This window comes from Ursus americanus, chromosome 27 (assembly GCF_024610735.1).
Source record: "Ursus americanus isolate L20-20 chromosome 27, mUrsAme1.1.p, whole genome shotgun sequence".
Taxonomy (NCBI): domain Eukaryota; kingdom Metazoa; phylum Chordata; class Mammalia; order Carnivora; family Ursidae; genus Ursus; species Ursus americanus.
The window spans coordinates 7,151,834-7,167,335 of NC_142153.1; the positions used below are offsets into that span (position 1 = coordinate 7,151,834).

The following is a 15,502-nucleotide window of genomic DNA, read 5'->3' on the forward strand; positions in this document are numbered from 1 at the left end:
GAGCCCCACCCACATCAGGCTCCTCCGCTGGGAGCTTGCTTCTCCCTCTCCCACTCCCCCTGCTTGTGTTCCCTCTCTCGCTGGCTGTCTCTCTCTCTGTCAAGTAAATAAATAAAATCTTAAAAAAAAAAAAAAAAAAAAGAAAGTTCCAAATGTTTACCAACCACTTTCCCCTCCTTTCTGGGCCATAGCTAGATTACATTTCCCAGATTCCTCTCGTGCCTGGTGTGGTCACGTGACTAGATGCGGAAGAGGACACATGATTGGAAGTGATCTGCGCCACTTTCAAACCCTACCTATAAATACCTATGATGTAATATGCCCCATGCACTTTTCCCACACTCTCTTCCTTGGAAGTCACATGTGAAAGACAAGCCCAAGTTAGAAGAGGAGTCAGGTCTTTTAAAGATTGAACAGAAGATATTCACTCATCAGATCCATACTTTTTGGTTTTACGTGAGTGAGAAATAACCTTCTGCTGAGGTAAGTAAGCCACTAGATTTTGGAATTTATCTATTATACCAGTGGCAAATATTCCTTTCCTTTCTTTGGCTTAACTGACAAGTAGTTTCAAAAAGTGGTCAAAAATGTAGACTGGTGTCATATAGATCTGAGTCTGAATTCCTGCTCTGCTAATCTTGGCTGTGCAAACTTGGGCAAGTTGCTTAAACTTTCCGAGTCTCTGTTCTCTCATCTATGAAAGGACGATGACAAGGCCTACTGAAGGGCTCTTGGTCTCAATTCCAGAGTGTTTTTTGTTTGTTTGTTTGTTTGTTCTCCCATGCCAATTCTTGGACACCAGTTGGGTGTTCCACAATTCAACTCAATTTTGATACTATTTCCTAGAGATAGCATCAGATCCCACAAGTTAAGGACTTAGTCCCACCGGGCTGCCTCAAATTCAGATGCTTGCCACAAGTCTAGGTTGTCACCCAGACTTGTGGGTGATAAATCAGAGTTTCCCAGGTTCCCCTTTTTAGGTTCAATGAATTCTCTAGAGCAGCTCCTAGAGCTCAGGAAATTCATTAACTCACTAGACTACCAGTTGATTGCAAAAGACATTAAAGGATATGAATCAACAGCTGGATGAAGAGACACATAAGGCAAAATATGCGGAAAGGGCATGGAGCTTCTGCGTTATCTCAGAGCCTCTCTCCTAGCACCACCAAGTGTTCACCAACCCAGAAGCTTTCTGAAGCCTCTCTTTTTTTAGGTTTTTATAGAGAATCCATTTCATAACCATTATTGATTACATTATTGGCCATTGGAGATCTATTCAATCTCCAGTCTGTATCCCCTCCTGGAGGTCAGGAGGTGGAACTGAGAGTTCCAACCCTCTAGTCATATGGTTGGTTCTCCTGGCCCATAGCTTTAGGAGCTGTCCAGAAAGTCAATCATTAACATGACAAAAGACATCTTCATAGCTCTCAACAGTCAGAAATTCCGAGGGTTTTAGGAGCTCTGTACCAGAAACAGGCATGATGAGCAAATACAGATTTCTTATTATAAATCAATATCACATCATCACTCATATTATTGTGAAAAGGTAATAAGATTCCATTTGTCAAGTGTTGGCAAAGAACTGGCACACAGCAGGTACTTGCTTTCCTGGTTCCCATACCAATTTATTCCACTCAAGATCTAGGTGCAGCCCTAGACTCAACGTTGACTCAAGTCAACGTTTCCAAGAATTAGGGACCCGGAATTTGGGAATCATTACATGAAATTTTACATCTACTCTTGGCATCTCTAATTCACAGAAAAAGTAGAAGCCTATAGGCTGATTTCAACCCTCACCCATATTTTGTTTGGTGTGTATACAATGTTAAAGGTTTTTATTTATTTTTTAAAGGTTTTTAAAATTGGGTGTCAATATATAAAATTATAATGTAAATACACTGTCTAGATTTTCTTGAATAACTGAATCATATGGAACATTGGGTCCGCATTCCCACCTTGGTTTACAACAGGGTGACAACTAGAAAACCCCATGGAATCTTACCATGTGCCAGTACCTTACACTGTTCCATGCATTTTGGTTATAATTTAATCTTTACAACAAACTTATGAGAGGGGAACTCTTACCAGTCCTATTTTGTAAAAGAGATAAGTAAAGCATGAAAAGATTAAGTAACTTACTCATGGTCATGATAATTAGAAGTGGTACAGATGGGATTCAAAGTCAGACATTTTGGCTGCAGGCTGTACTCAAAAACTGCTGTACCACGCCACGGCTCACACAAACCAGACTGGCCTTGGTGCTATAAACATCAGGTGTGTGTGCAATACTCACTTCTACTAAGTCCTTTCGGTGCAGGAAAGGTTAGATGGAGATTCATTTTAAAAAACTAATTCCTGAGGAAATACCGCATAGGACTTTAGTGACTTGGTGGATGGAAGTTAATTGGCCACGACTTTGGTCAGGTAGTGAGAGCACCAAATGAATCAGAGAAAAAGCCTGATCCAGACAAAAGGAAGTATCTGCCAGATGCCTCCTTTTTCCAGCCCCATAGGAAATAAACTGCACTGCCACAAATATCCAGATTTTTTTATCCTGCAGTAACTAGGAGGTTGTTTCTGAATAATTTATTTATGCCCCCTTCCCCCACCGCTTCCAAATAAACCACTAGCTATGTTCTCAACAGAGAGGGGGGAGAAAGAAAAGTCAAGTGCCCGTGAGAAAGCCTTATTTGGGGTAGTGAATATCCTAAAACTCTGCGAGGCAGATGATATTAATAATAACATTATTTAGCTGCTGGAGGCCCTGAAGTACCAAAGGTTAACTCTCTCCTCTGGGCTCACATTTGCCCAGGCATCCTGGCTTCTGCCCAATCTTCCGGCACTGTATCTCCAAGATCCCAATAATAATTCCTAAATTAGTATGCTGACTGTGGAACTGTTTTTTTTTTCAAAACTGAAAAATATTTTTATTCGATTTTGAATCTCATAACAACTCTATTGCGTAAATAAAACCAACTTATCCATTTTTTTTTCATGGTAAAACCTGACCCTAGAAGAGATTATTAACTTGCCCCTGGTCACAAAGCAGAAAGTAATAGAGAAATAACTACATATTGTCTGATTCCAACTTCCAGGGGTGTTTGACTACATTATCTTGTCATGTTCTACTTTCTTCTTAGAGTCTAGACTTCTGGAGCTGTTTCAGTGGACTGAACTCAAAGAAGATTTATCAGAAAGTATCCTGAAGTCAAGAAAAAGGGTCTAGTTTCTAGGTGGGTAGTCTGAAAATGCACAAGGTCAGGGTACCTGGAAATGGGAAGCAGGAAGGAAGTGTCAAAAACCAGAGAAGCTGATAGTTTTAAACTTGAGACATTGGAGGGGGAAAAAAAAAAAAGAGGATGATTATATAAATAGCCTTCATAAAGCAAGCAGAATTGGAGGAAACTGCTAGGTGTAAGTTAGGATCACATTGGTTGCATGTGACAGAAACCCAGCCACACTGATTCATCTAAATGTGGATTTATTTTTCTTATGTAACAAGTAATCTGGAAATTGGAAGTCCAGGGCTGGTGCTGTGACCACTTCAATGCCATAAGGCTCCCACACTCATTAGCTTTTACTCCTCCATCCCTAGCATGTGGCTTTCATGCTTGTGCTCAAAAGGGGGCACGGTATCTACTGTCCTTGAAGGAAGAAAGTAAAAGGCTAAAGAGACAAAGCAGCTGAGTCCATCTCCTTTTAAAGGACATTTCCGGAAGTCTCCCACTCCTTCCCAACTTTTGGTTGCATGTCATTGGCCTCGGTTGTCACATGACCACTCTTGCCTGCAAGAAAATAAGCCGAGTTTTGGGCTTTGGTTTTGAGATATCACATTGTTATCCTGAACAGATTTTGGCTCTGTATACTGTATATGACAATATAACTGTATCAGTCAGCATCCAGCAGGAAAAAAGATGGTACATCCAAGTGAAAATATTAAGACTATAACCAGATTGCACACAATACTATGGCTGGGTCTAGGGCATCCTGAAGCCTTGATATAGTAACCTGGGACTAGTGCCAGATCATCCTTAGTTATAAACGGTTGAAGAGAGAGTGACAGAAGAATCAGGAAGGGCTGGAGTAAGTAGAGAATGCCACCTTGAAAAGAGCATTAACTTCATTAAATGATACAACTAGCCCAGGGAAAACTCAGAGGGAAAAAGAGAATGAACTGATAACCTGTACTTATTTTCTACCCTTCTTCTGATATCTGCCAAAGTTCCCTATTAGCCAAACAGAAGCCAGATGACAAACCTTTTGATGTTGTCCATATAGGTCAGTATCCTGAGGCTGATATCAGGATGGAGAAGGGAGGAGAAAGGATCTAGAGGGGCAGATGGAAGATATCTGTCATAGTTATCCTAAGGTGGAAGGGGAAAAAGTGTATTGAGTTAACTACTAACAGTATCTGTCAAATATAGACAGGTTCAAGATCCAGCTGGGGATGAATTTGGAGAATCTCGAATTCTAAGTAGTATTTGCTGAGAACAGTTTGCAAGTAAGCTCTGGATGCTTTTTTAAAAAACAGAAATGCCATTGAGAACCTCTCCTTAATGTTAGGTTTGCTCTTAAGAGGACAAGACCTATCTCTACCTGCTGTTACCTGCTTCACCTCGTGAGAGAGGGGCCCTGATTTTTCTTGGAGTCCAGTCTTGGCCAATGAGGAGCACTTGGAAAGGGGTTTCTGTGAATAGCTCATTAACACAGATGAGAAAATATTTCCGAATTTTTACCCTCACATTTTAGGGTTCCCTCTTCTTGTCTCTTTTCTGTTAGGTGTTTCTGCCTTTGAGGGAGATTTGCCATCAGCAGTAATGGAGAACAAGCAAGTTCATTGGATAGAGGAGAACGAATCACAGAGCTGGCTGAAGAAGAGGCTCAGCTGAACAAGGGGGGTGCTGCCTGCACTGGATGCAACATATTATACAAATCTTCATCCTATTCTTCATAAGTCATTGTATTAAAAAGGATTTATTGCACAATTCCTGCCATGTCCTCCCTAAAATATAATTGGATTTATGTACACTTGATCAACCAGCACATCTTCCAAATGAAGATATAAGGAAAGATGGAAATGATAGCCCATTTGTGCACTCATAGGGTCTTTCAAGGAGTCAACAAGGACCCCAGTCTGACTCTTGGTTGTCAGCTGCTTGGGGATAATTGAGCTGGAGAACCTGTTCATGATTACCATACTCACAGGAAGCAGATTTATAATCAAACAGAATCCTTTCTTGAACTCGAATTTTTGAATGGGGCATCTCCCCAAACCTTCACCTTTGCTCTCATCGTCTTGGTTCCCTCTGCTTGGAGCACCATTATTCCTGCCCTCTGCTGTCTCTCAAGTAAGCTCCTCTCATCCTGCAGCTTAAGAATCACTTCCACAGAGAGGCCCTGCTTCACCCCTAGATGACAGCAGGCCCATAACGAATGTTCTCAAGGCATCAGTCACCCCTCATGTGATGCACTCACTACCCTTTAATGACCTGCTGAAGGGGCATTTTCCTCACCAGGCTGTATGCGCTTTTGTTAATTTCTGTATTGCTTAGTGTAAATATAGCACTGGGATATACTAGAAGTTCAATAAGTATTTTCTTGGATTTATCATTTGAAAATAGAAAATTGCTTGGGGAACATGAAATATATAACATACACTATTGGGTTGTCTTGTGGAATATTTCATTCCAGCCTGGAGGATTGTCACTATACTGATGCAGAGAGAGCCAGTAGGCAATGCTGGAAAGACATGGACAAATCCCCACTGAGCATCTTGCACAGTCCTGTCCTTTCTAATGAATTGGAAACTCTTCTATCTCTTGCCTGTGTTCTGAAGCAGGGAGTGGAGCAACACTTATAGTTATTTCTCCATGTACCAGAACAAGAAATGACTTTGGAATGGATTCCAGCTAGTGTGTGAGTGTGTGTGTGTGTGTGTCTATTTGGACATACAAATGGCCCTGAGAAGGAGGCATTAGAAAATGGGGCATGGTCAAATGGTCCCTGCTCGTCTCTCTGACTAGGCCAGAAGGACTCCTGTGAATGCTGCAGGCAGCCTGGTTGTTAACATGGGCTCATCATAGCCCAGTTGTCTCTTGGCTTCCTCTCAGAAAACAGCAGGATTTTCCAATTGCCTGAGTGGTCCTAGTTGTTATACTAATAAACCCTTCATTCATCTGCCTTCCAGTAGAGACATGGGCCCTGAGTACTCTTTGTGAATTCCTTTCATACTCTACAAAGATGCCATCCACTTAATCATGTAATATGGATCAGACAACTAGGCTGGGCATGTGTTTATTCTATTTTGTACTGGATCTTAATCATGTCACATAGATAGCAACTGATAGACGTCAAATAAATATAAATGTAACACATTTTCATGATACTTGGAGACACCAGTAGAGCCCTAAGCTCTTTTTTATTATTACTTCAGCCCCTTTTCTTCTTCATGGTGACCTTTGGAGTATTATGAGCACCTTGTCACATAGCCTCTCTTCCACTTCCGGTACCCCTGCTGATACCTTCAGGTGATCACTTGCTAGAGAAGCGATTACCTCCAAACCTGTGCCATGAGGCAAATGTGACATTACAGTTTTCTCTTACCTTAGTTATATTTTAGCATACTTGATTATATTTGAGAACATCTGGATGGATTTTTGGATGCAATCCAATCTTATTAAAACACAATTTTCACAATTACTAGATCATATTTTTCCTTTGACCCTGAGATAGGGGGAAAGATGTCCCTTGGACCTATCAAGTGCTACGCATTCTACAAATGAGGCACGTGCACTTACGTCGGTGCAGGTACAGTAGCATGAGAATAAAGTCTTTCCAATAATTTGTTACACAGGATTATATTCATTAGGATATTCTGTGTGTAGATTTCTACACCATTTCTAAAGTTGGTTGGAATTCCTAAACATTCACATATATTATAAACTGATACTGAAGTGACATTCACAACTTACCATTTTGTTGCACTCCATCTGTCCAGCCACTACCCATTCATCCTCCCAGGCCCCATCCGAGTATGGACTCTTGCGCCTACTGATGCTTCTCTTACTCCATTCTGCCTTTATGCTTTATCTATTTCACCCCAGGAAAACCCATTTCAACATATTTCCCTTATTTTCCACTTGCTATATTGGGTGATTTATTATTTCACTCGAGAATTTTATTTGTTTTATGTGTGTGCACATCTTATGTCCCAACTAATTATAAAGGTTAACACTTACTGAGCACTTTCTGTGTATTAATTCATTTAATCCCCCTTATAACTCAAAATATACGCATTATTTTTATCCCCATTTTATCAGATGAAGTAATGAAAGCAAAGAGAGCTTAAGGAATTTTCCTGGATCACATGCAATTAGATTAATTCATCCATTCTTTCAACAGTCATTAAATATTCACCTGTATCAATGTTGTATTAGATGTTAGGCACTGTATTATAGGTTGTTCCTGGGCGAGGCCAGTAGCTTGCAGTTTTGCAGTGATAGCTATACCCAAAGCACGTATCATAGGTGCAGACATATGTAGCTCCAGCCAGATATATGTGTGGATTTCGTATTGTATATCGATTTGGATTTCAATATTGTATGTGACATATGAATTTTAACCTACCACAAGAAGAATCTTGTCATCATAAATTTAATGTCAAGATAATGGGCAATTCTAAGAAATCACATGCCCTTTGAGATCTGTTCTTTCCCACTGAGTAGGATTGAACAGCCATACAGCCCAGCTCACCTAGCAGAATGCTGCCTTTAGGACTCTGTTCCTCCATGAGAAGTTGGATTTGGGATTAAGAATCCACTTTTAGGGGCACCTGGGTGGCACAGCGGTAAAGTGTCTGCCTTCAGCTCAGGGCGTGATCCCGGCGTTGTGGGATCGAGCCCCACATCAGGCTCCTCCGCTATGAGCCTGCTTCTTCCTCTCCCACTCCCCCTGCTTGTGTTCCCTCTCTCGCTGGCTGTCTCTATCTCTGTCAAATAAATAAATAAAATCTTTAAAAAAAAAAAAAAGAATCCACTTTTAATTTATTTGTTTGTTTTTAGAGAAGGAGGGGGAGGGGCACACAGAGAGGGAGAGAGGGAATCTTAAGCTGGGCTTGGAGCTGGACTTGGGGTTCAATCTCACCACCCTGAGATCATGTCCTGAGCCGAAATCAAGAGTCAGCTGCTTAACCGACTGAGCCACCCAGGCACCCCAAAAATCCACTTTTAAACCAAACTGCCCACATCCTGCTCTTCTGTTTTGTAATTGCATATTGACTTCAGTGCAGTGAATGTCAGGAGGCCTCTGGGGAGAATTTTCTCCCTCGGGTCTGACCCAGTTGGTCAAGGGCTGCTGCAGCCTTTGGTTTCCTTACAGTCGGAAGATTTGTTTCTGTCAAATGATTTAGTGGAGACAAGGTTATTATTTTCTAGATAGAGTTTCATAATAAAGCAGCTCTCCAGGGTTAGGAAGCATAGCTTTGGTAATACTTCTGCTCATTGGGAAAAAAAAAAATTATGTGAGGCCCCAATTCCAGAACATGTGAATGAAGATATACTTTAGCCTTGGTTTTAATACATTCTAACATTCTCCAACCAAAAATCATGAAATAGGTATGCATCAAAAGCATTTTACACTTAATTAAACAGAGGCTTTATAGGTTATGACTTGTCCAGAGCTACGATTATAGCTGGGTGGTGTCAGAATGGATAATAGAATACAGGCCTCATAATTCCTCTTCCAGAATTATTTTCTCAGTAGTCAGATACTCTTAACTGCTTATAGAGTATTCCATCCCTACTACATTTAAAATATATTTCAATTAGGGAAATTCTGATGCAAACAGAAGTTCTTTGAAACACAATCTGTGAGGCAAATTGAAGAAGCATGCCTCTAACATAAACTACATATATTGTTATATAGCCTGAGGATTGGTTCATTACAGAATTGGCATTCTGTTTGCAAGCTATGGAAAAAACAAAAGAAAACCAAAGAAGGCTCTGAATACGGCACCAGAATGAAATAGCTCAGTAAAACTTAAGCAGATGCCCACTGATTGCTTCTGACTTGCAAGCATTGTTTCTTGCTCCTGACTTTGCTTTGCCCCCTTCTTTCTTTAGAGGCTGCTCTAGGACCTTTGGAAACTCCAGAAGCAACACAATCTTATCCAAAATATAAGTGTCAATGCATGGACAACATGGAGATTATATAGTCCGCTAAATGAAGCTGCAGATAGTGCAAGGAGGCAAGCTCCACTTATGCTCTACCTGCTAATACATCGACTAGAGACCAGATCTAGACTGTAACTCGAAGATCAGACCCCATCGATACATTTTCTGTAAAGCACAGGCTATTATTTTTCCATGAATTGCAAAATCAAAACTAGAGCATAGAGGTCAAATGCATTGGATTTCAACCAAGAAAGGCTTGTTTGAAAGCTTTAAATTTAAGATGTTTTTTCCCCCACAAGGTAAAACTTGTGGGGAAATCTGTCTGGACAGGTCGTACATAAGAAGCAATGTTTCTTAAACAACTAAACAAGGTGATTCAGGGGGAACAAAGGTTTACATAATCTTTTTTTTTTTATTGAAGTGTGTTTAACATACAATATGATGTCAGTTTCAGGTGTACAACACTTATATACATTAGGAAGTGATATAATCATAAATCTAGCTACTATCTGTCACCATACAAAGTTGCTACATATTATTAACTATATTCCCCCTGTGCTGTACTTTTCATCTCCTTGTCTTATTTATATTATAATTGAGAGCTTGCACCTTTTAATCCCCTTCACCTATTTCTTTGGTCCTTCCCACCACTCCCCTCTGACAAACACCGGATTGTTCTCTGTTCTACGAATCTGTTTCTTCTTTGTTTTGCTTGTTCACTTGTTTTGTTTTTTAGATTCCACATATAAGTATAATCATACAGTATTTGTCTTTCTCTGTCTGACTTATTTCACTTAGCATAATACCCTGTAGGTCTATCCATGTTGTTGCAAATGGCAAGATTTCATTCTTTTTTTCATGGCTGAGAGGAGGAAAAGTTTAATGCTATATCATCTGATTTTTTTAATGGAGATAGGAGTCTTTGAAATTTTTATTTACCATCATTTTAATATGAATATTTAAGGCAATTTAAAATTATTTTCCCTCTTACTCTGCATTAATTATGGTATCTTAATCTTAAAGACTGATTTTCCTGACTATGATAATTTTCAGAAAGATAATTTCCTTGGTTAGGAAGGAATTATTTTATTACTGAAAACGTAATTTTGACAAGGTCAATTTACCATCATTCTGTATGAAATGCCTTTTTATTGCTACCCACCCACTTCAGCGGTAGCTGGTTTCTCATTCATATAGGCTTGACTTCCGGATATACACAAATTCCTGGTCCAGTCACTATTGGTTAGAATAACAGGGCTGTGTCCTTCCATTTAGGAGCCATGAATGTGAGTCACTCATGATCAAAGTTACTTTTCTTGGAAGGGCTGAGTATGACTGACAGGTATGGTGAGGTCTGCGGACTTCACTGTACAATAGAGTACAGAAGAAAGACAACTTGGGTTGGGTTATTTGTTTTGAGAAGCCATTGGGACCTCTGTCTGGAGATTTTCAACAGGCATTTGTGCAGAGATATGTGTGCATGTGTTAAGGAGCTCCAGAGGAAGAAAGACATGAGCTGTGCAGCGCGGTAGGCAGAATTCTAAGATGGTCTCTAAGATGTCCGCCTCCTGGTACACACATCCTGTATAAGCCCCTCTCCTTAAGTGTAAGTGGGACTTGTGGGTACACAGGTATTCCAATTCCATGACTAGATGACTAATTAGTTAACTCTGAGTTAATCAAAAGGAGGTTGGGTTGGGTCCCAGAGGAGCTGGGTCCTTGCTGAACAGAGAGAGTCTCCTGCTGGCCTTGAAGAAGTAACCTGCTATTTGGTGACAAAACCTATGGAGAAGTCCACATAGCAAGGACCTGAGGATGGCTTTTAGGAGATGAAAGTGGTCCTTGGCTAACTGCTAGCAAGAAAACAGGCCCCTCAACCACAGCTGCAGGAAACCAAACTTAGCCAGTAACAACCATGAGCACCTAGAAGAGAATGCTGAGCCTTAGATGGGACCACAGTCCCAGCCACCAGCTTGACATCAGCCTGGTGAGAATCTGTGCCAATGGCCGATAAAGGAAATTTTCAACTTTTAATGTTTGTGGGCCCTATTCCTGGGTTCCCAGGAAATTATAACTTTTACCAAGGTCAAAATGACTTCACCAAACTTGAAGGCATGGGCTCTATTGCTTCCCCGAGCACACATTGTACATCTGCTTCATTAGCAAATAACCTAAAAGAGACATTTCAAACTAAAGATAAGAGTAAAAATCTCTCCAAGTCCTGCTCCCATACTTCTGAATGCTGCAACCTTGCACATATTCAAGCATAAGTTAAAGCTTGTAATTTTCTGAAATGTCCTTTGTCACGATGATTTGTAACTCTGAATGTAACAAAAAAAACATATATAACCCTGTATTAAACATTCCTTCTCTGGAGCACTCTCTTCTTTGTGAAGGTTATGTATCCCAGGCAGCAGCTATCCTCACTTGGGCTCAAATAAAATTCTCTTCCTTTTGTTTTTTTATTTGGAAATTCTAAAAGGTGTGTGTGTATGTGTGTCATTTGGTATTGACAGAACCCAGCTAAGCCATGCCCAGAATTCTGAGCCACAGAAACTGTGATAAATTTATATTGTTTGGGACATCTGGATGGCTCAGCTGATTAAGCAATCAACTTTTGATTTTGGCTCAGGTCATGATCTCCGGGTTGTGAGATCAAGCCGCATGTCAGACTGCAGGCTGGGTGTGGAGTCTGCTTAAGATTCTTTCTGTCCCTCTCCCTTTGCCCCTTCCCTGGCATGTGCGCTCGCATGCACAATCTATAAATAAATAAATACATAAATAAATACATACATAAATAAATTTGTGTTTCTTTAATGAATAAATAAATTTGTGATGATTTGTAACACAGCAATAAGAATGCAGCTTTTGGAGTCCCCAGAACATTCATGATAATTGAAGCCATGAGGGTGTGTGAGATTAAACACTGAGAGTGCATACACACAGAAATGAGATGGCTTGAGTGAATTCCTAAAGAAGATTGACATTTAAGGGAGGAGAGAGGAAGAGAAGCTGCAAAGGAGTGGCCAGCCAAGGAGGAGTCAAATCAGATGAATACGGCTGTATGCACCACTTTCTTCCTCTTCTGGCCTTCCTACTTTTTCATATAAGACAGGAACTTCTACACCCTTACTCATTGCTCTGCTGGTGAGATTGGCAACAGTGAGTAAACATGGTTCATTCAGCCTTTCTGGACTTTCTCTCCTTTCCAGGATTGACATGACCACAAGCCAAGTGTCTTCTAACCATCCTGCCTTTGCCAGGCAGCAAGAAGCCTGGGATGAGGGGGAGGCAGGAGGGGGGTTCTGCAGTTGTAAACTACAATGGGCTAAAACAGAAGGAACTGTGCTTTCCTGTGACTCCAAATTTGGGATCTTGGGGAAAGTAGTGGAAGTCTCATTTTAGCCCCAGGCAGTCTCCAATAGTTTTCCTATAATAAATCTAATGTATTGACTCTGATTTGATTCCCATTATATTTCTCAAATTTTCAAAATTCATCAGGGAAGAATGTGATTAACACTGCAGGAACAACTCACAGCATCAGAAGCTAAGGGAAAATAGAAGGTCAAGAAGGAGGAAAGCATCAACAGGATCAAAGCTACAGAGACATCAGCAATAGTAAGCTTTCAGTAAATGGCAGCGTATTTGGACCTGAGCTGAATTTGTTCTACACGTTCCCTCAGTGAATCATCATGACAGTCTCCTGATGAAGCATTTCATATATTCATTTTACACAGGTGGAAACGAAGCAGCCACAGAAGGTCTGGGATTCACAGTCTAGAGTACCTGAACCCAAAGCTGCTTCTCACACCCAAGGGATTTGACCACAGAAGAAGTTCCTAATGACCTTGAGAGCATTATTTACTGTTTCAGGGGAGTGTTGATGTCGTGAATCAAACTGCAACTGGTGAGCTAGATAATGGGTGGGAGAGAGAGAGGGCAAATTTTAGTTAAAATTTTTATTCAGTTTGGCAATGGAGCTGAGAAGAGGTGGAACAGGAGAAATAGGGTACAGGATGGAAGGACTTCTTTCCACTAAGAAAGGAGAGATTTTGAAACTACTTGAATGCTGTTAGGAAGGAGAGCAGGGTGGGATAGGTAAATATAGCTGAGAAATTGAGAATAATTTGAGGAAAATTGAGAACATGAAGTCTCTGAGGAGGCAGGAGGGGAAACAGAGCCATGTAATGGAAAGAGTTCCTTTTCTTGGTTTCAGTTTTCTTGGTGAAGCAGAAAGTGAGCTCATCTACCCAGAATAAGTTAAGGAGAAGATGAGGTGGAAATGATTGTCCTTTGAGAGGTGATTATGAATTATGGGCCAGTATCCAACCAGACATGACCACAAAGGAAATGACCCAAGATCCAGCTCTTTCCGATGGCCAAGCCTGTCAATCTTTTCTCTCCAGAAACTGTTTGCAAAGGAAAATTGTGTTTATCACTACTTTTACTATGATTTTAATAGTTTAATTTACTTTAATTTTCCTCTAGTTTTCCTTTTTATCGTAGACTTTGTTTATAAGTTGTGTGTGTGTGTGTGTGTGTGTGTGTGTGTGTGTGTGTGTGCGCTATTTAAGAAAAGCTAATGTTCTTTTCAGGAATGCTGATTTTGGTAAGTATAAATCTCATTCAGTTTTATATCATCTTCTTTGCCAACAGAAGACGTTGACTGAGATCTCCCCTCTAGGCCATGACTTCAATACAATTCACTCTAATTCAGACTCCTGATATATCTTGACCTTGAAGAATGCGGTATCGAAGCTTCTAACTGATTCTGCAAACTCTTTGAGTTTTCCCACTGAGTTTCCCCTTAATGAAGCAGCAGATTTTTTTCTAAATTACACAATCAAATATGAATGAGCTCTTATACTATGTCCACGATTGTGGTGCATGCTGTGGAACATAAGACAAAACAAAACCCAAAGCAAAGTCATAGTCTGCGAACTTAAGGAGCTTCCATTTTAGATGCCAACACGAAACAGCATATGCAGTAAACAACTAGAGAACAACACGAAACAGAAAGGGCCACATCCTTCAGGGCAAATGATGCCTTATGTAGGTTGGTGTGGCCTTCATGGAAAAAATTAAAGCTGAGATGACATCTTAAAGAAGACTGGAAATAGGGGAGCCAGGAGAAAGTGACAGGGTGTTACAAAATGGGAAGACACAGTGAGAAGGAATAGAGGGTAAGATTAACTAGAGCATGGATGAAGAATAGCACGGAATCTGTGCAAGAGTCTGTTTGTATTAGAGAAATATGGATAAGCAAGTTTGATAGCATAGGGTGAAAGATACTTTCAAGCTGGCCTATACTAGTCCTCCTTTGAAAGTTTGGGAGACTAGGACTGAGGGGTAAGTGACTTCCCAAATATGCCTCAGTGGTTACATGCAGAACTAGGTTAAGGAAGGGTTCAGTTTTGGGGTTTGTGTTTTGCTTTGTTTTATCCTGTTTTGTTTCTATCGAAGTTCTTGATTTCAAGACTGGGGGCTCTGCCCTATAAGGGAGAGGTAGACATAATAGTACAGGAGTTAAGCTTACTGGCTGTATGATAGTCTCAGCTGAAATACTGATTTTGGTCATTACACTCGTATCACCCCGGGCAAGATTGGTTTTTAATCTTTCTGAGTGTCTTTCTCCTTATCAGTATAATGGGCAATGCTAGTAGTATCTACCTAAAATGGTGTGCTTTTGTGTACTAGGAGTAAGGTACTGATCACAGCACACAGAACATATTAAGTACCCAATATATGTTATCTGTTGTTTTTATTCTGACATTATTTGAATGTTAGCCATGTTTGGCAAGGTTATTTGAGATATATAAAGGTAGACTAAATAGATAACTTAATGCTTAATAAGAGAGAAGACTTATAAACAAAACATTTATAGTAAAAGGTAAAAAGTGGTCTGGGTTGTCAGTAAGGGATAGATAAAATAGACAAAGTACTGTGAGCATTAAGAAGCAAGAAAAATGCCTTCTATGTGGAAATAGCTTTGTGGAAATGGTGAATTGTTTTTCAAAATAAATCTGCCAGAGAGGCACCTGGGTGGCTCAGTCTCTTAAGCCTCCAACTCTTGATTTCAGCTTTGGTCATGATTTCATGGGTCATGAGATCAAGCCCCAGGGTGGGCTGCCCCTTAGCAGGGATTCTGCTTGAGATTCTCTCCTTCTGCCCCTCACCTCATGCACTTACCCCCCCCACCAAATTAGATAAATAAATCTTAACAAATAAAAATAAAAATAAACCTGCCAGAAAATAAACAGTCAAATAAATACTATTTTTTCAGTCACCTTGGGAGACAATCTATTACAAATATGAGATTTCACTTAATGGTC

General features: G+C 40.3%; 1 long non-coding RNA gene across 1 annotated transcript; it reads left to right on the forward strand.

The window, feature by feature from the left end:
• The first annotated feature begins 343 nt into the window (after nucleotides 1-343).
• LOC148107605 (uncharacterized) lies at nucleotides 344-5,837 on the forward strand. The gene is made up of 3 exons (XR_015721942.1): nucleotides 344-483; nucleotides 3,141-3,233; nucleotides 4,780-5,837. It is a non-coding gene; the product is annotated as an uncharacterized LOC148107605 (long non-coding RNA).
• The last annotated feature ends 9,665 nt before the right edge of the window (nucleotides 5,838-15,502 follow it).